The sequence below is a fragment of the Mchenga conophoros genome, linkage group LG1 (genome assembly GCF_057382185.1).
Source record: "Mchenga conophoros isolate Kocher_MC1m ecotype Shallow Benthic linkage group LG1, M_conophoros_male_GT1.1, whole genome shotgun sequence".
NCBI lineage: Eukaryota > Metazoa > Chordata > Actinopteri > Cichliformes > Cichlidae > Mchenga > Mchenga conophoros.
In genome coordinates, this window is record NC_140526.1 from 18,811,513 (window position 1) to 18,837,698 (window position 26,186).

A 26,186-nucleotide genomic window follows, 5' to 3' on the forward strand; every position below is an offset into this window, starting at 1 on the left:
GCAGAGCAGTTTCAGAGGGAAAGAAACATGGTGGCTTTGTTTTACTTTATTTTTTTAAAAAAGGTATATATTTAAAAAAAAAAAAAAAAAAGAAAGAAAAGAAGAAGAAAAAAAAAAAACACTATAATAACCCATTATCACACTGATCCTTGTTTTCAAAGCCCCGCATTATGAAACGATTCAGTATGTTATAGAAACAATGCAATTAAACATTTTTTAAAAAGGGCTATATTTAGTAATGAAAGTAAAATGTTCTCGGGTGGTGGTAATGAGGCAGTGCCTGTAATTAAGCTTTTTTTTTTTTTTTTTTAAGTTTAGTTTAGGATTTCCAAAGCCAGTTTTGAGTGTTAAAAATGTTGATGGGTAGCCTTAATTAGGAGTGGAGAACAACCATATATAATCAATGTGTCTGCCTGAGCCCGTTAGTCACTGCGCGCTACATGGACTGTTGATACAGTCTAATGAGTGATGACTAAATAAACTAACTAAATGAATTAATGGTGAGAATCTACACATCCCAAAAATAAATTAATTGACACTGAATCCAATTTTATAGTCCATTACCAATTTAAATCATCTTTCAATAAAAAGAAACTGACTCAAGGGGGAGGTTTCGCTTGCTTTTGTACTAGTTCTCTACTGGTGTTTTGACTTTCTGATCAATTATTAAAGCAAATGTACTCATCAGTTAGAGCAAAAATTACCAATGAGTTTTGGAGGAAAAAAAATACCCATTTATGTTCCAACTAATCAAACAATCAAAAAATGTATTGAGTAGCAGCTGATTTTCCCCTTCCTTATGTTTCTCCTCAGTTTCCCTGCTTGTTCCCGCTCGGCATTTGTGTGATTTCTCTCCAGCTGCCACTTGCACACTCTTGCACTGATCCACTAATCAACCTCCGGCTGGATACATTCCGGCTCTTCACTCGATTATCTCACACATTGTGCAGTTAGCCAATGTGTTCCAAATACAACGGACAGCTTCTAGTTCAGTTTTTTTCTTGTGCTACCAAGCCTGCCAGCCCTGCCCCCTCTTCCACATCCACTCATAAGCTCAAGGGCCAGCTACGCTCTCCTTCCTGCTCGCTCCACCTTAAGCAGTTTCCTTCCTCATGCTCATCCTGGCAATGGTACTGTACAACAAATTCAGTTCAACTGCTCATTCTGCTGGAGTCCTGCTTTTGGTTCTCATTCGGCTTCTTTATATTCTGAACCGTTAACTAAAACATACTTACACATTTTTTTGTGTGTGTTGTGTGTCCCAGTAGAGATTGGTGTTGAGCTAAGGTAGTGCAACACTCCTCAACTCTAAAACAGATACGGCTCAGCCTACCAACCTCCTCTGCTCCCATTTAATCACAGTAAACAGGCCAATTCAGCCTGGCTGACACAAAAAGCTCCTGCACACAAAAACCAAAGGACAATAGGGAGGCAATAAGCGAGAGGGAGGACACACTTTACAGTGATATTTAGCTCAGAGGTGGGACTACCAAAACCACAAGTCTCTGTGTGCAAAAATCATTAAAGAACAAGTCTGGATATAAAAGGGGAGAGAACACTGACAACCAAAAGGCATTAGCCGAGCCAACCAACCCTTTTCTGAATAAAAGAATGAAAGCAGGTAGCGTGTCCATTGTGTTTGCCAAGATAAGAGGCTGGGAGGCTGGACACTGATCAAAGACATGGGCAAAGAGTGGCAGGATTCATTAAGCAACCTTAAATAACACCAACATCAGTGAAAAGACTGGCTGAATGGAATAATTGAAACTCATTGCAATGATGGTCAAAGAAGATAAACAAGGTTAAAAACAAAACAAAAGAAAAAGTCACTGTTATCCAACTTGGGAAACCTTTTAATTAAATATATGTGTCTGAAATTTTTTATTTCCATAGGTCATAATTATTTCACTTTAAGGCATCTTGTCATCAGATTTTTAGGAAATTTGCAAAGTTATGCCAACCTCCCTACAAAAAAAGGAAAAACAAAAGAACGCCAATCTGGCCTGTGATTAGTTTTTGGACAAAAACACCTTGCATGCACACACATACTCGAGCAGGGACAAAAAGGTCAATTCCCCTGAAAACATCTCAACTGTTACAAATGTATGCGCACACATACACTCACCCACACTTAACCAAAGGAAATCCATTCCAGTCCTGTTAAATGTCTACCCTGCAGCTTAATCATCATCATCATCATCAGGCAATCAGCAACAAATCTTAAGAGCTTGTGTTTAACAATTTATCTCAGGATCACACTGTTTCTGTGGGGTTTTAACTGCTTTCCACTGAGAGAGAAAGGGCCATTTACAGCAAAGACACTCACGTGGAAAACTGATCTGGTCCACAACTTCTGATGCGATAAGCTGGGCACCGCTGGAGCACGACAGACTTAACCAGTGCTCACCTAGTGGCCTGTTACTAAAGTGAGGCATTAATCCATCAACCTCATTAATATGCATAGTAACAGACAGTGGAAAATTACTGTCTGCTGCTTTGTTTGCACGTTGGCTCCCTCCTCAGCTGCCAAATTTACCTTTTGGGCAAAGCACTTATTGAAAGGTTTGGTATCTCATCTCCAGAGGCTGTTGACACAATTATGTTTTACAAAGAGCCAAACAATGTCTGGAGACAAATTGGGAAAGAGGTTTGGGGCTGCAATAAGACGATAGCAAACAGTTTCGGATGCTGTGAACATCGAGCCTGTGGATTTTTGAAAATCCCATTCAAGGGGGAGCCATCATTGTGGTTCAACTATGGACACATCAAACCACCCCACACTTCATTTTCATTTGGATTGCGTTTGATTTAAGAGAATCACAATGTAGGACATTACCATATTTTGCTCGTGCATCAGTGAGCAGAGATAAATTGAAAAAAAATTAGACTTTCATAGGACAAGTAATCATCCTAAAATAGTTCAGCAACTTGTTTATTTAATGAGGCTGAAGTCCAATTACTCGCTGCGGTGAATGGGCAGAACAGGGCACAGATGGCCACAGTGGCAGCTGGATATAACAAACTGTTTCTTAAAAAAAAAATAATAAATGAAATAAAATAAAGACAACAACAGAGTAGACAGACCAACCCGAGCTCCCCGCACACACCTGAAAATGGGCTTTCACAGCTGGTCTATGTTTCTGCCAAACCGCATTTAGTCATTACATGTTCTCTCCTCATTGTTTGCCCCCTTAATTATTTTCCTAGCACACGGCGTCTCTAGTTACTCATTAACCTTTAGTTTTATTTGGCAACTATGCTATGCATTTACTTAATAAGAACGCAAGCTAAATCATCACCACAGTGGCTCAATGGCACTGTTGCCCCACAGGAAGAACAGTGTTTTGAAACCTAGCCACAACAAGGCTGTTTTGTATAAGATTTGTATGTGCTCTGTGTTTGCATAAACTGCCTCCAGTTTTAACCCATCCTATGAGGATCTAAATGCAGACAGCAAACATTTTGCACAAGTTAAAGAAAATTACTCAAAAAAACAAAAACAAACAAACAAACAAAAAAACAACAACACTTGCTTCAAACTTCAATTTAACATTTTTTGTTTTCTGTTGAAGAGCTGTAAATTAAGCAGTGGGTAATTTGACAAACAAAAAATGTCTAAATTAATATAATACAAACTGGAACAAACTGTTAAACATATGAAGCCTTACAAGGTAAAAGCAAGCTACCTTATTTATCAACAACCAATCCATTCTCAACAAGCTACCGCCCTCATTCCTCAGCTCTGTTTATACTGTAAACAGAGATTATAATTCTTGGCACAGTCGACCATTCAGTCTACACAAACTGTTATGAAGAACTCTGATTAGCTCATTTAATGTTGAACAAAAAAAAGAAAATGGATTAAATACAGAATTGACATTTCTGTACAGAGGACAGGCTGATATAGGCAGTTTCAATATCTACACTTGAAAGAAAAGAAAATGACCCACAGAGTTAAGAGAGCCTAAGTTTAAGTGCTAATGATTTAATGATTAAGCTCATTTTGTATTATGTGTCTGGATGGGTTAATGTGCAAAACAAAAAGGTCAGGATGCCCTCCTTTAGCAGATGATTAACCTTCTCAGGGGTCTGCCACTTGGCTTTTGTTGGCTAGTTGGGGACCTCTGATGAACCCAAACACCTACATCCACCTGCTGGCAACACAGCAGGTGGATGTTGGCAGATTCTGTTCAGTAATGTAATGCAATACTTGAAATCCTCGTCACATTTTTACTTCTTGTTAACCATTGACTACACAGTAAATGCCAATTTTTTTATTGACTAAAATAAATAATATTTACACTGATGCAGTCAAATAAAATACTGATTCTCGCACCTTAAATTTATGCAAAGCCTCTATAATAACAATGCAATAAAACAAAAGAGGCAACTATTGTTTGCCTTCTAAATTACTTAATAAAAAACAAAGAAATATTAGCTCATTATATGCTCCTTTCTTATTGAGTCCCTGCAGAAATGACGGACTCAGCATCTCGGCCACTGCAGCACAACCTCAACTTTATAGAGAGGATGAGCGTGTAAAAAGTTTACAGTGTCATTGCAGGAGTGCTGCAGGGCTGGTAGCTCACGGGTCGATGCATGCTGTTCTCAGATGACTAACTCCTTGCAGTGTCTTTATGGTGCTGTGAAGGTAAAGTCAGAAGCGCAGGACAAGACACATACACAGCTGCTCTAACACCCCAAGTCCCAGCTGCACTGAGTTTGTACAGACTAACATAATCAATTATAGAAAAGCCAATACATCTGAGCAGTAGAAATCCAATCCATCTGTGCAATCGTGTTATGATATATGGAGATATATATGTGTATGTATACACACACACACACACACACACACACACACACACACACACACACACACCTACCTTTAGGTATTTAGCCCCATTTGTGAATCACATTGTTTCCTCGAGTGTCTCCATGGTCACACATTAAAAACAAATGTCTGAAAAAGTGAAAGGAGAAAAAAAAAATGCCAGAATGTTCTGGCTGAATACTGAAGACTTACTGTGAGACACTGAAAGCTGTCCTCAGGATGAAGTCAGATAACACGCTAAAAATTAGCTCATCCTGAGCACAACTACAACCAGCAGGTGCTGTAGGGAAAATGTCTGAGATACGCATTCATGAAAATATTCTCAGAAATGAAACAAGGTTCATTGGATGATGGCTGACCGCAAAAAAATACCTTCAATTATTAACCTTTATTTAACCACCAAGTAAAAATAATTCAGACTTTTTAAAAGAGCTTTGTGGGTCCAGATAGGCAGCATTGCCATAGCATGGTTTTTGATGCGATGAGTTGTTGAGTTCGAACCCAAGACCTTCCTGCTGTGAGGAAACATTGCCAACCACAGGACCACTTTAGCATTGTTCAATTCAATTTGATTTATACAGCACCAAATTACAACAGCAGCTTCCTTAAGGCACTTTGCACTGTGGGGAAAAGACCCTACAATGATACAACAATATACCCAGAGATGGTTGAAGAATTAATTCCTCAGCTGTCTTGGGACATGTGTGCAAAAATGTATCTGGGATTTAACTGTCACAGATAAGATGTTTAAAAAGCTATATATATGTGAAGGTCTTGATATTCATTGTGCTTTAGAAAAAGAGTGAAGTATGCACGCGTCACCATTTCCTGAACTGGGAAATTCATCTACTGAAGGTTTTGATGTACAACCAGCAGTATTCACAAGAAACACAAAGGTAAAGGCAAGTGCAAGATATGAATCATCCACAGCAGATGATTCAGACTAAAATAAATCCGCGTTTGTCCAACAGCCCATTTTTTTGTATTCATTCTGATAGCAGTGGTGGCACTGTAATATTGTTCATTACTCTCCCAGTAACATTTTACTTTCATTAATATTTAAAATTACGTCTAATTTATTTTGCTGTAAACACCTCCCAGGCAGCTACAGTGCATATATACATGCACACTTTTTTTTAAAGCAGTTCACTAATGCAATACAATGTCCCAAGCAGGCATAAAGTGATAGTCTAACTCGAGCAGTCGTCTTGCATTGATCCTTTTAATTGTTAATAACAGAGCAAAGAATTCCCTCAATCTGGACAAAAGATTCAATTAGAAGAGTGCAAACATGCTAAATTACTAATCGAAAAACTTGGCTGATGTGAAAACGTCCCTTCTTGTTAACTGAAAGAACTATACTGAAATAAATATCTATAATGTTAAAAAAATAAATAAAAATAAGGCACATGTGTGATTATGCTCGTAGAACTTCTAACATGATGAACCTCTAATGACAATTGTGCACTCTCTCTTACAGCTGGGAAACAAACTACTTTTCATGATCAGCCTGCTGGAAATCAAAGATTGCCCCATTAGATTTGTATTAACAGTTGAGAGATAATCTCTTTAAACCCATCAACAACTCTCATGCAGATGCCTTGATGAGCTCTTCCTCATTAGTGGACTGTATCCATCACTGGTGTGTGTGTGTGTGTGTGTGTGTGTGTGTGTGTGTGTGTGTGTGTGTGTGTGTGTGTGTGTGATGAGGTGGGAGCATTGGGGCTGGGGGTGTCTGGAAAGGAAAGACATCTATACAGAGATGGAGGAAATTGGAGAGGGACAGAGAGGAAGCAGGCTTTTATCACAAGGGAGGCAATTCTATCAGTGGGAGAGCAGAGTGTATGATTGCTTCTGACACTGCGAGGGAATACCAAATCTAATCTGAGCTTTCAATCTGTATTAAAAAAAAAAAAAAAAAAAAAAGTACAGAAAACTGACCAAAACAGTTTAAATGGAGAAAATGATGCTCTTTAAAACCAAAAAGATACCAGGGAGTCATTTTGCGCTTCGGGGTTCTTCCTATTTTGCCCCCCTTTTCCAGCAAACTTCTATCTTTTGCGGTTATTTTGGTCTATTTCACAAATAAAAATTAAAAGTAGGTTTGAGTGAACAAAATCATACTGAACAAAACAGGTTTAATCTTTTGGTTTTAGAACGGTGGTGATTTTCCTCTTACTAAAACCTTTATTGGTGTCTGCAAAATCTCTATGCAGAAACAAATAATAATCCTGTTATTGTGTAAATACACTGTTGTGGCATTCTGGCTAAATAATTACTTAGAGACTGGAGCTCAAGGTTGCGAAGTTCATGAAAGACAAAAGGCGATACACAGCATTTATTCCGGTTGCAGTGCTAAAACAGTGAGCAACAACACTGCTGCCAAAACAGGAAGTAACTGGTTCTGCTGATACCTTCCTCGTCCCTCAAACATTTTGACATCTGTGCAGCCTTGTGTATTACAGTTTCTTTGAAGAACTACAGCTATAAAGAATGGATCATTACAACAAAATTTCTTTCCTGCTACTACATTGCTGTATAACTTGTTAATGTTCAGCTAAGCTTAACAGTTGGTTGTTTGTGACGATATATGTAGCGGCAGTTCAATGATATTGCCACTTATTTCAAAATAATTTGGTTGTGACAGTCATATTAACACAGTTATAAGGCAGTTGGTAGAGAGCCGCTTTGCAGGCTGTGCTGTACAGGTATACAAGCAGCTCTGCATAAATCACACCATCCTGCTTGCCTTGTTTTTGAATATATAAAGCTCATTGTGCCCGACGCTCCCTACCACAGTAAACAATACTCTGTGCAAGCAGCAGAGCCAAACCACATGACAAACTGCATATGGTCATTACTGTGGAAACAAATGCGTTTCCATTTTTTTTCCCCTTCATTTTTTGCAAAATTATCTAGCCTTATGAAACAGCAACATTTTCATATGATAACTGGCCATGTTCTAATGCAGTATGAAAAATGCCCCAACATGGTTGTAGCGGTTTGTCTGGGTTACCTGAAACATTCTTGATAGCACTCTACATGCAGCAAATGTACACTTTTTAGGAAATGGAGAAAATAATCCGCATGATGGGGTGAAATGTTTTGGGGGGTTTTCCCAGCTCTCAAAAAGGTCACACCATTTCACATTCATGAAGATTCTCTTCCCCCCTTAACACTGAACAAAGTCAAATCTGACAGTGCTGAGAAGAACAGAAGATGCACCATGAATTCACTGGCAGGTAGTTTGCTTCTCAGCCCCAAAGGCCCCCTGTCAGGAGTGCTGGAATAAAAGCTATTATATAAGGAGACATGAAAGCAGGGTGCAAAAAAATATATATCTTGGATTGGATGCCATTAATATGCACTGATGAATAACCATGAGCGCTGATATTAATTCTGCAATGAGTCAGATTACCGCACTGAATTAAACGATTAGGCTGAAATGTAGGTCTCATCACCTGGTTTCTGTTTTATTTTTATTTTTATTTCCCTATTTTAAGGTCAGTTTATGATGTACATGCAGAGGTGATGTTCTTTACGGGGAGTTTAACAACTGAATCTGAAGTTAACAGTTGAATCTGAAGTTAACAGTGCATCTAAACTAGCGAAGTAGCACTTGGATTGTAAATTCTAAGACCACAAGGATGCGCACACACACACACACACACACACACACACACACACACACACACACACACACGCGCACGCACGCACACCTCTGTGCTCATTTCAAATATAATGTCAGTAATAACCTGTTGAATTTCTTCCCACCTTCCCCTCTTCCTTGCTCACACACACACAGACTCTCTCACACACTCACTGAAGATGGTGCAAAAGGTGATTGCCAGTGGGACAGGGGCTAATAAGATTTAATTCTGCAGTCTAATTCTATCTCCCCTTTTAACTCACGGAGCAAAGATAGAGCACTCCTGCAAGACAGTAATACCAAACAGGCTCTCCCCCAACCACCACTGATGGACCGCTGGGGCCATGTGAGGAAGCTGCACTCTCTTAATTTCCATCTAAAACATTTCCATCACTGTCCTCTCCCTCCACAGAGGACTGAGCATTTTAGTCTCTGCACCTACCACACCACCACAGGTAGCTGAGCCCTCTGCACTTCAATTTAAAGGAGTGTCATGAGGGTCTCCCCAAGGTGCACAGCAGCTGCATTTTAAGAGTGACTTTGAGGGAAATTGTGAGGTGAAGGCCATTTCTTTAATGAAAACTGCCTTAAGTTAGAACATTTCTTGGCTATTTTTGATGGCCTTAGCACAATATGGAAACTCTAGGGCTTTGAAGACCACCTCTGTACTCTTAATGAGGAGTTCTGACACCTCAGAGTGTGTGTGTGTGTGTGTGTGTGTGTGTGTGTGTGTGTGTGTGTGTGTGTGTGTGTGTGTGTGTGTGTGTGTATGTATATATATATATATATAAATAAGTAAGTAAGTAAGTAAAGACATGGGTTGACGACCATTAAAATATTTTCCAGTTTTTCTAAGGTTAGAGGATCATCTCTCTCTAACAGCTAACTTCTGAGGCAAACTCAGTCATTGTGTTCATCAGCTCAGAAAAGAGCTTCAAGAGTTGCTCCTCTCAGACTTTCTAAGAACAATATTTAACACTGTTCATTAGACTGGGCTCATTTTGACCATTTTCTGAGTGTTCTGTTATCTTTGACTAGTCTGGACTCTATTGTGTGAACAACAAGTAAATTATTCACCCAGAATATCCTTAATCATTATTTGTTTGTTTATTCCAGTACATCCTGCTACACAGTGTTGGCATTAAATACTGCTGCCAAGGCCCGAGGCTGTATGCATTAGTCCATGTGTGAGATCGCCCTGTTATTCCACAACAGTCACTGACTCAGTACTTCTCAATGCGCCATATGGGAAGTCGGGTGAAAGATCGCAAAACAAGACGCAGCACACATTTTGAACAGGGGAAGCCCTTAAAGCCTGTTTGTTACTGCTGCTTCCATGGAGACCGAGATTCAGTTTTGACAATCTGGTATCTTTTAAGGGGGCGAGAAGGGCAAGGGAAGGTGATAAAGTATTTGGTTTGTCAAAATAAGAACAGCCTAGGTGAGTAAGGAAAGGGATTATGCACACTGGAATTCATCCACAAGTAATGTGGTGTTATTTTTAAGTGCAGCAGGGCTTTTCAAAACATCACCCAAACTAGACACAACCGCTGTGCATTTGATATGGCATGCTTTGAAAACATTCATGATTTAAAAAAATAAATAAATAAAAATGTTGAGCACATATTTCAGGCTGAATAGCCGTCTCATCAGTCATTACTTATCTGTACTGCCATTGTCTTGCTTGAGGAAAGACTACACGCTGGGGCTTTGTGCTTTTATGATGTTACAGTAAAGGTGCTAATTTGGGGGGAAAGTCTTCCTCATCAGTAATGGGCACCTGGTGCCTTATGGGCCACTACACACATGCACTCACATCTTTCATCCCTTTAGCTTAAATTTATTTCAACATCAATTTCACAGATAAACGTGCAGCAATAGGCAAGAAATTGATGGTGCCACAAAGTGTTCCGGCGACTACTCACACATATGTGCCAAAACACACACACACACACACACACACACACACACACACACACACACACACAAAGAAGTTGTGAAATATTTCTTCAGAAAACTGCTTCCAAGTAACTGAACAGTCTAAATGAGGCACCAGCATAGTGAGGCTCATCAGCAGCAGTGCATAAATGCATATTACAGGCACACCCACTTTCTAGCTATCTGCAAGAGATTTAAAAAGAAAAAAAAAAAATCTTAAGCTCTGCACTGATATCAAAGTTTCCCATAAATGAACTGCATCGCAACTGAACGGTACCAGGAAAAAGCCACGGACCATTTCTGAAAGCACTTTTGATATTTATCTGTTGTAAGAAACCAAAGGACATCCTGTAAGTAAAGGATCATTTCCCCGAATATCTCAGTCATCTTTAAAGTAGATAGTACAGGGAAAGCATTTTACACTTAGGTTTTATGTAGCGGATAATGGCTGGCTGGCTCTTCTAAGGAATTTTTGGGATGTCTTTTATATTCAAATACATTCAAAAGAAGATTAATAATCACAGTTCAACGCATCGACTTCTGAGATTTGACTTTCAAAGAAGATTTGTTCCCCCCCCACATCTAGTTAGAATAGTTAAGTATAAGCATAACCTAAGTCACATCCAGTCAACTTTATTGTGCATCTTCCAGTTTGCAAAGAACAAATCTGTCACATCACAGCATACGACACAAACATCCCCATCGATTCAATATCCAAAGGTGAGTTGGATGACATCCATTAAAAGGTTTATAGATCAGAAGGGACATAGAAACAAGAAAAATGTAGATTCCCAATTAAATTTACTCACTTGTAAACAGATTAGAGCAGGGGTCTCGAACTCCAGTCCTCGAGGGCCGCTGTCCTGAAGCTTTTCCATGTGTCCCTGTTGCAACACGCCTGAATACACTTAGTAGGTCATTAGCAAGACTCTATAGAATGTGACTGCATGCTGAGGTGGTGATTCAGCCACTGGATTCATGTTACAGCAGCTCATGAGTGAATGAACATGGTGCAATAAAAGTACTTTTAGAAGTATATTTTTCCAAACACTTACATTAACTTAAATTTACTTGAATAGGGTTAGGGGTTGCCACTTCAGCATGCAGTCAAGTTCTATACTCTTGCTAATTTTACTCATTTTACTCAGGCGTGTTGCAACAGGGACACATGGAAAAGCTTCAGGACAGCGGCCCTCGAGGACTGGAGTTCGAGACCCGTGGATTAGAGTGTTACCTCCAAAAATGATGTGCAACAAGGACAGGGTTTTAGCGTTCTCAGTCACCTCACCATTCCTATCCTTGGGGCATCATTGTGTCAAAACAGGTGACTTTTATACACAAGAAGTCACACTTGGTAATGGGTTGATCCGAAATCTTTTTAATACCCCAAGAATTGTATATTCATCAGTTTTCTTCAACTTCGAGCAAGAGCCTATACCTTGACAGTAGAGGTGGGAATCACCATACATCCCACGATACGATATTATTGCAATTTTTAAAAATATTTTGCGATATTCAGATTCTGTACATAAAGGTAAACTTTATCAATATTCATTTTATCTAATATCAAAGTCTCACACTCAGTCTTTCTCTCATTTCAGTCAGTTTTATTGTTGACAAACTGAACGGTTTGTATTACAGTCTAGTCCAACTTAACTGAATGCAACCATCTGGTACAATTATAGCTATTCTGAACTATGCAATTTATGAAAACTATGCAGCCCCTTCAGCAACTGAAGAATTTGAAAGTAAATTAAAACAAAATATAATTTTACATTAAATAAAAAAGTTTTAAACTTAATTAAAATAAAACATGTCTTAAATTAAAATAAGTAAACTGTCATGTTTATTGCTGCCAAAAAACAAGTTAAACACATTTGGACAGTGAAGGAATGTCAGGATTCTTGCTCAGAAAAAGGAGCTGATCATGTTCCATTCCACAAAAACTTTTTTTGTAACAAAATATCGATTTCTGCTGTCCTTGTATCGATACATTATTAGCAAACAAAATATCACGATACTACACAGTATGGATTTTTTTCCCCCACCCCTACTTGACAGGTCACCAGGCCTACCTTGACAGCACCATTCATACTTTCATTCACACCTATGGGCAATTTTAGATTCACCAATTACCCTAACCTGACTAACTGCATGTTTTTGGACTATGGGAGGAAGGCAGAGTACCCAGAGAAATTATGCAAACTCCACACAAAGGCCAGAGAGTGAATGTTAACACAGGACCTTCTTTTTTGAGGGAACAGTGCTAACCACCATGCTGCCCTACACAAAGTTGTATGTACTTCCTAAACCTTACCAAGTTGTCTTTACTGCTACAGCTAATCAGTAAACTTACAGACTGCAGATTTAAAAATCTAGTAACCCGATGATATATTAGCCATTATTTTTTCCCCTTTTAGATGCATGAAACAGATTCCCTAACATTTGTTACGTTATTTACTCGTTTACTCTGGCCAAGTTGGCTTCTGTTGTGGTGCTCTAAACACTCATAACACTGTTGAAAGCCAACACCCTCCACATCTTCTCTTTACTTATTGTGTGGATGCCGTAGTGAGATGAGCATCCGTTCTCAGACTGGGAGGCCCGGGTTCAAATCCCGCTTATGTCAACATTTCTTTCAGTTAACAGTTAGACTTTTTTTTTAAACTCTTTTCAACACAAATTTCAGCTTTTTCACCACTTTTCAGCACAAATACCAGCTTTTTCAGCTGTTTTCAGCAAAAACCTCTTTTCAGCAGAATTCTGCTCATTCAACTCTTTTCAGCAGAATTTTCACCTCTTTTCTGCCCAAATTCTGCTTATTCACCTCTTCTGCAAAATTTTCAGCAGTTTCACCTCTTATCAGCACAATTCTCAGCAGCTTCTGCTCATTTCAGCAGAATTGTCAGTCTCTCCACCTCTTCTTTGTGAGAATGAGGTTGGTGCTGTGAGATGAGTAGCTGCCTTGAGACCAGAAGGGCCAGGTTCGAATCCTGCTCAGGGCAACATTTTTTTTCAACTTCATACTTTTTCAGCTTTTTTCAGCAGACATCTTCAGCGTTAAGGCATCCACACAGCATTTTCGCAGGAAATGCAAATTTTTCTAGTTTTAATCTGTCCATTATAAATGCCAACATGATATATTGCCAAACACCCAATATTGGCTGATAATATCAGTCTGCAGTTAAACTGGTCAAGCTCTAACAACGAGTAGAAGTGAAAGTAAAAATGTGTGGGCACCCAAAGGGATATGAGCCAGGCTTTTCCAGCTATAAACCCAGGAGATTATACCGGCAGCATCCCTCCAACCTCATTATGAGGAATTTGCAAGTCTTTAAAATGGGATGTTACCTCCAAGCAGCCGACATAGTTGTAGCCCGAGCATCTGAGCACTGGTCCAGTTTATGGGGAGGAGAAGTCTTGATGCGACACAACAGACAATCCTGCCCATCATTACACAATTTCTTGCTGATCAATAGGTGGCAAGAAGGCAAAAATAAACTTAGCTGGCAGATAAGCTGTTTAATAAAACTTAAAAAAAAAAAAAAAGAAAAGTTGAACAAAAACTCCACAGGTGACCTTCACGTTTCGGTTAGCAACATAGAAGCTGAGCTGATAAGCGAATAAATCAGAAGACTAAGCGGAGTACTACGCACACGCTGGGTGTAATGAGCAAATGATGATTAGCACGGTAGTCTTATTTACGATAAGCCCGAGTGAAAATACTGTCAACAGCAATAAAGTAGAAGTGAAATCAGTTCCAAGCAGATTGTCAGAGAAACTGGGCCACCATGGCTGATGATGAACCATCATCATCATCATCATCGTAGGAAAGCACATCAACATAGAAATCACAGCTGTGCCCTGCTGCAGTCGCCACTGTTGCCATACGTGCTGCACCTCTTTGTTCCTCAAATATGAAACTGATGTGTTCATTTATGTGGGTGAATGTCAATCAACAAAATTATTCATAATTTCCTTACCCTAGGCAGTATGAACAAATACACTCTTCCAACCAAATAATTCAGCAGTCGAGGGAAGATATGTTGAATGAACTTACAAAACAGAATTATTCATAGTAGACAGCACCATGGAGCAAAACAACTCGTGTCCACATTATGAGAATGAAAAGCAGTCACTGCCTTGTCAAGAATCATTAAACTCATATGACATGGCTGCCTTTATTTCAGCTCCCTGTCAAATAAAGATGCACTTGGTGTGGCTTAAAAATAATATCAATTACGCACTCGTTCCATAGAGTGGAGAGTGCACAGACATTAAGCCTGTGTACTGCCTTGCATATTGTGTGTAATCCTGGCACAGGAAACATCAAAGTCAAGCCAAACATCAATACAGTTTAAGTAACACAACACTGAGTAGAGAGAACTGTGTGTGCAAGATGAATTACCAAAAGCAATTATAAGAATAATTTACTTGCTCACTTAAATTCACTGTCAGACCATATGGTCTCTCAAAATGTGTGTAAAGTGTCTACCACTGAAAGCTGACATTGTCAAAAGGAACTGTGGCTTTTCAGTGTACCCTTATGATTGGCACATCTTTAGCCAATAACCAACCGACTGACCACAGATGAGCAAATCCTGAGCAATCCTGCCTTCTAACTCTTAGGATTATAAATTCCAAAATAAACTTTATTGTACTCAATATGACCTGAAACTAGTGACTGAGATCAGAAAGTTGTTAGGAAATTGTTTACAGAGGTCACAGAGGAAACAAGCCAATGGGCCTTTAAAAAGAACACAACTTTAAGGCATTTCCACATTGGCTTCACTTTCCAGCCCCAAAAGCTACTTCCAGCTTTTAAACTGTCAGTGAATCATACTGTTGGAAAAGGTTACCAAAGTATTTCTACAGACTTGGGATGCCTGTCAATCCACAATAAGGCAAAAAGAGGAAACACTGATGCCGTGTACTCTGGGGCTCTTTTCACATCTTTCAGGATGTTTTCTTGCAACTGTGGTATTGTCAGTTATGTCAGTGAGTCTTTCCCAACATCAACGCACTCAACTGGCAAGTAAATTCCCAGTAACTTTATCCATCAGTGCCAAAGTTCTTTTCTTCAGCAATCACAACTTGGACAAAAAAAAAAAAAAGAACTCACAATAAACGCAATAAGAAAAGTCCACAACGCGTGTGACACAGTTCTAAAGAGCACACTGGTAAATATCCTCAGCGTATTCATTCATGTCCTCTGTAGTGGACACACAAATCACCCAAAATTTACAATTTTCTTCGTTCTCAGGAGGACCTGCAGGACGGTTTCCTCTTAGGAGGAGGATTACTGCAAGTCGTCTAATGTGAACAGATGCTGAGCCATGCTCTGTCTGCACCTCCTCCTCAATCTCACTCACAACAGGTGAGAGTGAAAACAACAGAGCTGCACATAACACAATCGCCGAATACTAGCAGTGACCTTAAGCAGCATCGAGTCGTACTGTGGATACTATCGGCACACTAATCAGATTCGAATCAAAATGCTCACATATCACCATTAAAGCATTGTACATTTACTGGGCACAGCTAATACAGGGAGTGCAGAATTATTAGGCAAATGAGTATTTTGTCCAAATCATCCTCTTCATGCATGTTGTCTTACTCCAAGCTGTATAGGCTCGAAAGCCTACTACCAATTAAGCATATTAGGTGATGTGCATCTCTGTAATGAGAAGGGGTGTGGTCTAATGACATCAACACCCTATATCAGGTGTGCATAATTATTAGGCAACTTCCTTTCCTTTGGCAAAATGGGTCAAAAGAAGGACTTGACAGGCTCAGAAAAGATGGATGGGCCCGTGGCTGGATTGGTAAAGGGCAGAGAGCTCCAGTCCGACTCAGACGCCAGCAAGGTGGAGGTGGAGTACTGGTTTAGGCTGGTATCATCAAAGATGAGCTTGTGGGGCCTTTTCGGGTTGAGGATGGAGTCAAGCTCAACTCACAGTCCCACTGTCAGTTTCTGGAAGACACCTTCTTCAAGCAGTGGTACAGGAAGAAGTCTGCATCCTTCAAGAAAAACATGATTTTCATGCAGGACAATGCTCCATCACACGCGTCCAAGTACTCCACAGCTTGGCTGGCAAGAAAGGGTATAAAAGAAGAAAAACTAATGACATGTAATTACACATCATACGCTGCCTACAGATACTAAACCAAGTCCGGGAGAACTGTATGTTAGAAACACCTGTGTTTGCTTCATGCTGTCAGAGAATGATGGAAAATGAGCACAACATGAAACTGATTGAAAGGGGATCAGTTATGTTACAGTAAATAAAGGGGTGTAAATAGCTACATGGACAACAGCTGTCTCCCATTCAGTAAACAATCAAAATACAAGTTAACCAGATGTAACAAGAAATACTCTGGTTCAAAAACGTAAATCAATGGATGCAACGTCTGTGGGGAATTAAATTAAAGAACAATGTGTACAGTACGGAGGCAGGGCTGCTGGTAAAGTCCCTCCACACTGATGGTTGACCCACACACGCGCGCTTGGGGCAACTAAAAAGTTTGCCCAAAGAAAGTACTAAAACAATGTAAATTAGATGTCGTGACACGTAGGATCAGATGATTTATAACAGTGTGACTCAATTCATGAAGTATGGAAATTTCACAATTTCCAGCATAGCTGAAGCCATTAAAAAAAAAAAAAAAATTAAAAAAAAATTGAAGTGTCAGTAAGCTGACTTCCCAGAGTATTAGACATAGCTTACCAGTTTAACCCATTACTTAATGCGAAAACTTTTTATAGACCATTTTTCCTCAGGTTTTGCACTGTGGTGGCATTTCGGGTCACATATTTCTATGGAAAGGAAAATTCCTTTCTCTTGAATAGCTCTGAGCACACAGACTGTTCAGCTGCCACAACTGCTGGATTAAGACTTCTGGCTGGCCAAACCACACTGCTGCATGGAGGCAAGGACAATGGCAGGAAAGCTGGCCACAACCATTTCCTCCAGACTAACAGACCCAGCATGGTCATTCTGTTATTTAAGAGATTCCCTCCCTCCTTCGACTTTTAATCCACATCATCTGGTTCATTTCCCCACAGTACAAGACTGCTCCGCTTAAAAGTGCAAGATCAATTAACATTGAGACAAAGATTCAATTTATCCAACTTTAAAAAAAAAAAAAAAAAAAAACAACAACAACTTTAAATTGCCTTAGATTATGTCCTTTAATTACAATTCAACTGAAACTAAATTTTTAAAAGAAATAAAAACTGAACATGGGATCAAGAATTTGAATCAGATGACACCAGTGGGTGTTTCTGTCCATTAAGTCCATTTCACAAGAACAAGTCAGATCTTTGCTGTGCAAAACACTGAGTCAGTTTGGGTTTTGAAACAGGGATGAGTGCACCACTACAAAGATGAGGGCTGCTCTGGGTTTATAAGACAAGGCAAAGGGTTTAATAAAATTATATAAATAAAAAGTGCCCAGCCCTATCCTAGCATCTAAGAAGATTAATAATATACCATATATATGATTTCTGAGGATAAATGTCTTGTTAAAAGGAAATATGTCAGTGGTAAACAGAAAACCACCATGAGACACACATTTATAACTCCCTGAAGTTTTCCCTTCACTGACTAATATGTGACTAAGCAAAAACAGAAGGCATGTCTCCTGAAACCCTCAAAAGTTGCACCAGTATCTGAGTTACTGTGAGCTGGGACAACAAGAAAGAAAGTGGAACAGAACTAAGATAGACAAACGAGCTGACCTGGTGCCAAAAAAAGGATAATAAAAGGCTTCAGGCTGTGTTGTGTGCATTTGTTGAGGGGGGTTATGATACAGCTAGTATTATAGGTCTGGAAAGCAGTGGGAGGCTGACAGTTTTCTGTGGACTAAACACTGAGCCCACTTGCTGGGAAAGCTGCCTCAGAGTCAGCACAGAACTCGGCTATTTCCCATGCACCATAATTGCTGGTCTCTTGGTTTACTTTGTGCATTGGAAGATTGAGAAACGGCAGCACTAGACTCTGAGGGAAACCTGTGAACTGTAGTATCTCCACTGGCCCACAGCAGCATGCGACTGAGCAGGCTGACGGGAACAAGTACTGTAGTCTGGACAACTGCCCTGAGAAGGAGAGCAAGCTACTGAGCCCCACCAACTATCAAAGCTATCAGAGTACCCCGTCCAAAACACTGTATTGTTCCCTGAGCTGAAGCTTTTCAGAAACAGATCTAAACAGATGGACACTTGTCACAAAACACCGTCATCACAGTTTCCTTTGCTACTCGTTTCCTTTGTATTGCACCAAATGCTGCTGGAATCTAACATTTTTAGGTTGTGAGAGCCCAATTCAGCTCTGAGCCTTTTTTAGCTATAATGTCTAGAGCTCTTTTACATGTATTGGTTGTGCATCTAGGGCTGTTGTGCAGTTATATTAGTTAAGGGAGACATGCTTGTATTGTAGCAGTCACAATTTCCAAATCACAGAAATGTAATGCGACATGCATCTTTAAAAAGGGATCAGCTATGATTTAGTCGACGCACAGCCTAAGGTGCGCTGAGATTAAGTGGGGTTTGAAGTTCTGTGATGCTGTGATTACGTGTTGCCAACTTTACTCAAATTTCTGTCTTGCTACAGTACTCTTCCAACAGAAGTGTTCAGATTTCCTGATATAATACACAGAAACCGAAAGGATTTTAGCGTTTAAATGCCAGTTTATCTAATATGTAACTGTGCACATGTGTCTAAAGTTGCCAAAATTAGACAATCGGTCTGAATAACATATTTTTTAAGCTTATACTCGAACAGGTATTTTAATAACTGGCTGGTTAGACTGGCCCTCTAAGCTCACAGCGCAGCTCCTGAACCGTACAAGAACTACATTCCCAGGATGCAGTCCAACATGATGGAGGTGGAGTTCATCTCCCTGTGGAGATAATCACTAAATAGTATCAGCAGTGACTGGTTAACTGGTCAGCAACACAGGAATGGCCAGAGCTGGCTGGTTTGCAGCAACATAACTTTAAAAACGATTAAAACAGAGAGTGTAATTCTGCTGGTCAGATGAAAAAATAAAATAAAATAAGATCACAAAAATGCTAGAATTATTTGCCAAATATACTTGAGAGGATGTTAACATAACTGGGAAGCCAGCCCAAGTCTATCTGTGGGAATCACTATGTAAGGAATTATGGATCAAAAATGATAATCACTGTTTGCAGCCCTTGAGAATATCAGGGGGAAAAAAAAAGAAAAAAAATCTTGTTATTGTAGTTTTGAGTTGAACCAGATCGTCCCGTCTTAATGTAAATGGAAAAATAGATTACAGCTTGGACCTCTTTCATAACCATTAAAAGGGACACAGTCTTCCCCCTCAGCTGCCAACATCCAGATATGTACATAAAAGTATTATTCTCCAACAAACCAGTGGCAGCAAACTCCCACCGCCAAAGACCAGCCATAAAAAGAATCCAATTTAGCCAGCATGTCTTCAGTCAGCAAAATCATCATCCACAATAAAGAAGACGAGCGTCCTATCAATAGCGAGCATCCTGGGATTCAATTTCACAAACATCTGACGAGGTGGTGGGAGAGGGAGGGGGAGCTGCAACCCACTGATGCATAGCTTACATCAGCAATAAAATATTCATGAACACTTGAGCGTACACACCAACAACTGATACAGCACATTGATATGATGATTCCTCTTCCTTTGCAACATGGATAGATGACCTAGAAAGAAACCCTGTGTTTTACAGTCTGTGTCACTCGACTGCAGAGCTCAAACTAGCCAGCTGAGAGGACTTCCATGGAAACCAGAGAACAAAGACCTGATGAGCCCGTCACATCAATAAAACAGATGATATAACACGCTGGAAGGACAAACACTTTTTTTCCAAGGGATATCAACACACAAAAACCCACTACCTCCAGCACATCTAAAAAATATCTCTGCAAAGTTGGCATGATAGCAAAACATTACTGGAAACACTCAAAAACAAATAAGCGCCTACTCAGAGTAAGACATTACAAGCCAGGAACTCCATGGTGCATGATTGGAAGCTCTGAAAAACTCGGAAAAATTAATTCAAGGTGCAACAAAAGAGACCGAGAGGTGTTTGGTTGTTCGTGCCAAACAGTACTTTGATGAGAATTCTTCCAAGACTGACTCGGCCTGCGAACGAAAGCAAGCGTACTGACGTGCTGGTTTCATTCGAGCCGACAAAGAAATGTAACTGACGGCAAAAACAAGATGTTTCTCGTCAATACAGTAAACAAACAAATTGTACTGGCAGCCACAAAAATGTGCTGTACATCATGTACGTCGCCAAAGACACCATCACATTTTTCAAAATCTGATTTTCATGGTGACCAGTGACACAAAACCAGACTCCTCTCAGAGCAGAAACCTATTTCTCTACCTCTGGCACTGCTGTAAAGCAACACTACCTGTATCGCTGAAGATGACACCTTATGTGAAATCTAAACCCAGCATCTCTGCTACACTACAATCTAAGACCTCAAAAGTGTCGCATTTTAGCAGGACTCCTGTTTCAAAGGTGTGGGGTTGGAGGGGGGGTTCGCACGTAGTCGTTATAATAAAGCTCCACCCAAATGCTGCATTCCTCCCATGCTGCTGCCTCCATTAGGCTATTACAGGCTTTTAAACATTCACTTCATTGTTTTCATTGTAAGGGGCTTATCAGATCTAAGCCTTTAACCTTTTCAAACTGCAACGCAAATGACTGCTCCACCTCCCGGCAGTTTGCGTGCGTATCTCGACAACATGAGAGGTAGGTCAAAGAAGATCGTTGCGCCTTTGTTTAGAGCCCCTGACATGACATCAAAAGCCAAAACCAGCAACTTTCACAAACAGATCAGTTACCGTCTAACACAATGCTAAACAATGTGGCTCACTTTACCTCTCGGCAACGTAACACTTAAACCATCCCCAAACGTCCACTGACATGAGGGAAACCAAGCAGCATCTGCATAATGCATTCTACTGTTTTAAAACTCCATTAAGTCTCATTTGAACACATTTAGCAAGAATGCTGGTTTTCAGTGTGACACACGTTCACGCCTGGAAGGTGCCCAGTTTGACCACAGTCTTATCTCGTGGCCACTGGAGCAGATGGGTAAGTACACAGTCTAACGGCCCCTAAAAATTGGCTTCCTTCCTTGAAGTGATGTGTTCATTTCCCCACCCAGTTTTACAGCATCAGTGATAACATTTATGACCACACATTCAAAGCTTTAACTTTACATTTTCTGTAGGAACTCTACTTAAACATAAACCAAAGACATTAAAATCACTGATGTCTTACTCTGGGAAAACTGTACATGCTGTACATACACAACATACGTCAGAGGCTTTTTGTGCCTTTGTTCAGGTGTTGACCCAGTGAAAGACAACCATTAATGGGGAGGATTTGGGAAGTTCCCGTAGCTAAAAGTGAAGGTGAGATTGCAGTTATCCACTGACCACCAAGACCGTAGAGTTTATCCTTACATTTTCTTTGTTTTAAACAATGCGTTTAAGTATTGATCATTCGTTTTATTTATTTTTTTTATTTTTTTAAGTTACGGTAACAGAATTATTACCTCACTCATGAAATAAAACTGCCATCCAACTACCTTCTTAATGGATGCAATGAACGACCATTTCAGTCAATATGCATGTTATTTCCTCAATGTATAAAATCAAAGTCAAAACTGAAACTCACTTCCCAAAATTCAGTGTAGCTCCCTTAAATGATTTCTGCAACAACCCACACACTGCACATAGGTTTATGACACTTTGATGAGTACAGTGCACCACCTGTGATGTTTTATACATTAACAGGCATCAAAATGTGTCATGCATTTAAGTCAAAGCACTAGCTGAACATTTTGTAGGTATTCCCCACTGTCATCATCATCGTCATCATACAAAACCAAGAGTACTCTCCATTTCAATTCTGGCATTCCTAAAATACCTCTTCTCTCAGTATGTGTACGTGTAAGCATGCTTATATTTAAAAGCTACAGAGGTGCCTGTCCACGTGTTTTCATGTCCCCTCAGCACATCTGGCTCTAGTTACAGCCCCTGTGACCTGTGTGTGGTTCTGCTCCATCCCAGCCCCCATTGCTCCGCTGTGGGAGAGCAGAGTAATGACTGAGTGCTGCTGGGCCTCTGCTGCTACATTTCCCAGGACCTCTGGTAATATGGGTGGTTCACTTCTTTGCTCAAGACTTTAGATGGCCTCCTGCTGATCAGTTCGTTCCTCCCGCCCCCACCAATCTTTGTCTTTTTTGTCTGACTTCTTTTTTTAAAAAGAGAACAAGAGTTATGTTGTCAGAATGTGTCTCCACAAATACTGATTTGTCTCTGTTCTCATGATGTTGGCCTTCTCTACGATTACTGCACGTCGCAACACTGAGCTTTTTGACAAGACAGCATTTATTAGTTTGACCTATAGCAGTGTCATTTTGATTAATAACCCAATCTAAAAAGATAAAAAACAGAGGTTCACAGAAACTTATCAGTGACTGAACTATAATGAGAATACCAAACAGAACGGAGCCGATAAATTTCACTGAGCCTTTGAAGTTGTCTCCATACCAGACACTGTTTTCCATCTTTGGGGAAAATAGCCTGCACATACTATTGTGACATTTTGCACAAATATGTGCACCGATTTAAACAGAAAAAACCCAAAACAAACCCATGCCAGACGAAAATGTTGCTTAATGAGTGGTTAAAAAGTCCTTTTGATGTATGGAAGATTTGAGAACACAAGCCTGTCATACTTGGACACAATTATAAGAAGCCCATTGGCTTTTTCCGAGCACATTCTGCAACAACAACTTCATTGCATTAAAAGAACCAACAAGGTCAACCGTGCAACAAATGAACGAAAGCCATTTCTCCAGCAGTCCAACTTGTTTTGCAGCTGTAAAAAAAATGAGTAGGCGTTGTTCTGCTTTGCTCCAACTGTATGAAGCTCGTGCTGATGCATGATATGGGCAGACAGCAGCTTTCTTGGTTATTAATATAATTACTTTGCTAGAAATTCACTGTCATTTACTCATCGGAAAGCATTTCATCTACGAGGATTCCAGCAACAGTTTACCTTTTTGTCATCTTTAACTACACAAAGTTGCTGCCTAGCCATGAATGCATCAACTTAACTGAGCATAAAGGCGAGAAAAAAGACGAGGGAGAAAAGAAAAAAGAAAAAAGAAGGATATGCGCTATCACCATACAGTATGTGTGGCCAAGTCACATCTCAAATTACTTCTGTGACACAGACACACTGCTGCTGGTGTGAGGAGAAACAAGATGAGTACAGAAGGGTTTATTTTTTTCCAGCAAGAATGAACAGACCACGGATCACCTCATTCACATGGAGCAATAAATGACTTCTAGTAAACAAACGTGGCTGTATATCAGCTGTAAGAGTGAAAGTAACATGTTTAAGTCTTTTTTTTTTTTTCTTTTTTTTTTTTTTTTACAAACATACTTTTTAAATCAGTCTTTCTATGCCTAAATATAAGAGCGGGCTAATAAGATACATTATAAAACTGATGCCTGGCAAAGAGGGTCAACTCAGGCCTGCAGGGCTTGCACAACACTGGCTGAAACCTGGTCATAGTTTTGAGGTTTTCAAAGAGAACAAAACAAAAAAAAACCCTTTGATTACAAGTTTAAGGCATGTTCAATTGCTGACAAAATCTGTAGATAAAGCAGGATTAATCAGCTCTAACCTTCAACCCTTGCTGGCATTTTTATGGTAATTTCTATAAAAAAAAAAAAAATAATAATAATAATAATAATAATAATAGTGTAATACAAAACTTTCACAATAAGTTTAATTTAATACTTGGCTCATCAATAAAAAGGATTCCAATATCAGTTACAGAGTTTTGTGCTGGTAATGGATTAGGATTTAATTTCAGGTGGCTCTAAAGTCCTTGCTTTCAACACAGAAGTCTCCAGCAGAGCAAACAGGATAAGTCGATCTCTGCAGTTCATTAACTTTCAAAGAAGTGCAGCTGCACTGAGATGAAGTGAGATCTGGGTCTGCTTAGTGAGAGAGAGGCCGAAGCGTGGAATAAAAGGGAGCCTCTCTCATTAACAACAGCACAAGGGCCTGAGACACTACAGAGATACACCACCCGCTGACGAGCAACTGTCCCAAGAAGAGAAACGATACATTCATCTCTAGATTAGAACAAAAATAAATGAATAAAAAAATCTTGCCTTTTAATAGTTATGTGCCAACTAAAGGCCCAAATCCAACAGTTCAGCACTGGTTTGCGCCATTCGTTACTGAACTTCAAAGAAGCAAAGTCTTTAAGGCACATGCTACACGACTGTACAGGGCTGCACACTCCATTGGAGCCATCAGCTCTCATTGGCTAAAGTGGACCAGAGCCACAGTACATAGAGTGGTGTGTTAAAGATTTATGAAGATATGGCACAAGTAAATCAGCTTACAAAATATGCTTAAGTATACTAAAATATTTAGAAGTACAATCAACACATCTGGTGTGTTTAAGCCACATTTGACTCAAGGACCCTTAAAGGCCCTCTGGGAACAGTAACATCATGCATGATGATGCACAAACCGTGATCCCAGTATAATAACCATTGTCCCTCGAAGCTTTTGCTAAACCCACACTGTAGACCAACAGATTCCAAATAATTTTAGGATCTGAAGAAGAAGAAAAAGAAAAAAGCAGAGGCACCTGCGCGTGATTGTACAAATCATGCAGCGGAACTCCTTTCAACACTCAGCAGGTAGTTTCTTCCCCATCATCTGTGGGCCAATCATGACAGCTCAGAAAATTTTCCAGCAAATTTCTTCAACCCCCCCCAACCACAGTTAATCGCTTCAGGTCTCCAGAGTCCAATTATGCATTCTGTTCCTTCAGTCTTTCTATGCTGATGCTTTTCTCTGATTCAAAGCTATTGTGCAAGAAATAAATAAATTAAAAGACAAACTGGCAGCTTAAGTCAAGAAAATATGACTTCACTGTATGTCCCAGACACTGCATAAATACCATAATACTACACTGAAATTTAATAACAGAAACCATTCAGTGCTGCTGACAACACACTTTCTCATGCTTTAATCATTGAGTAAACTACTCATGTCCACGGGGTGTGACAAAGTCTGATTCAGAAAATGAAAAATGAGAAGACGGTGAGCGAGGAAAACAAACACTGATCATAACCCAATCTCACAGAAACCTCCTTCAAATGAAAGGAAACTTTACTTTTAACAAGCTCTGTAGATAAGTTCAATTCAACAGGGCCAGACAGTCCCATGTTTTGTTTTAGTTCAGTTTATGGATTAGTGTAAATATACTTTGTGACATGTTTTATTTAGCCTGCATCAGCAAATTAAAGTAGTTAAATAAACTTTATTTCACTGTGGCAAACCTTTAAAATCTTCCAATACACATAATTTACCACAAAACTCTTTAGACACCTACGCCAAATGTTTTTCCATTAAATATGGCAGGTCTTGGATCATTTTAAAGAAAGAGAGGAGAGTTATATACCTGGCTCACCCACTTAAGCGTAACATTATGTTCTGGGATTTGACATTTTCTGATGTCATTTTTACCCATTTAAAACTCAATGACTGATTGGTAAGTGTTTGCTCGCTGTTGCTAGGTGAAATCAGTCACAGACAGGGTGCTACCACTGGTCACTGGCAGACTGATGCGGTCGTCTGTAGTTTGAATGGAATATCACCTTCAAAGTAAGAGCTCCAGTTTGCCTCATACTTTTCACAAT

General features: G+C 39.7%; 1 protein-coding gene across 4 annotated transcripts in view; it reads right to left on the bottom strand.

Annotated features, from left to right (window-relative positions):
* Positions 1-26,186, bottom strand: part of LOC146583229 (furin-1-like) — an 84,363-nt gene that overhangs the window by 42,250 nt on the left and 15,927 nt on the right. The window lies entirely within an intron of this gene.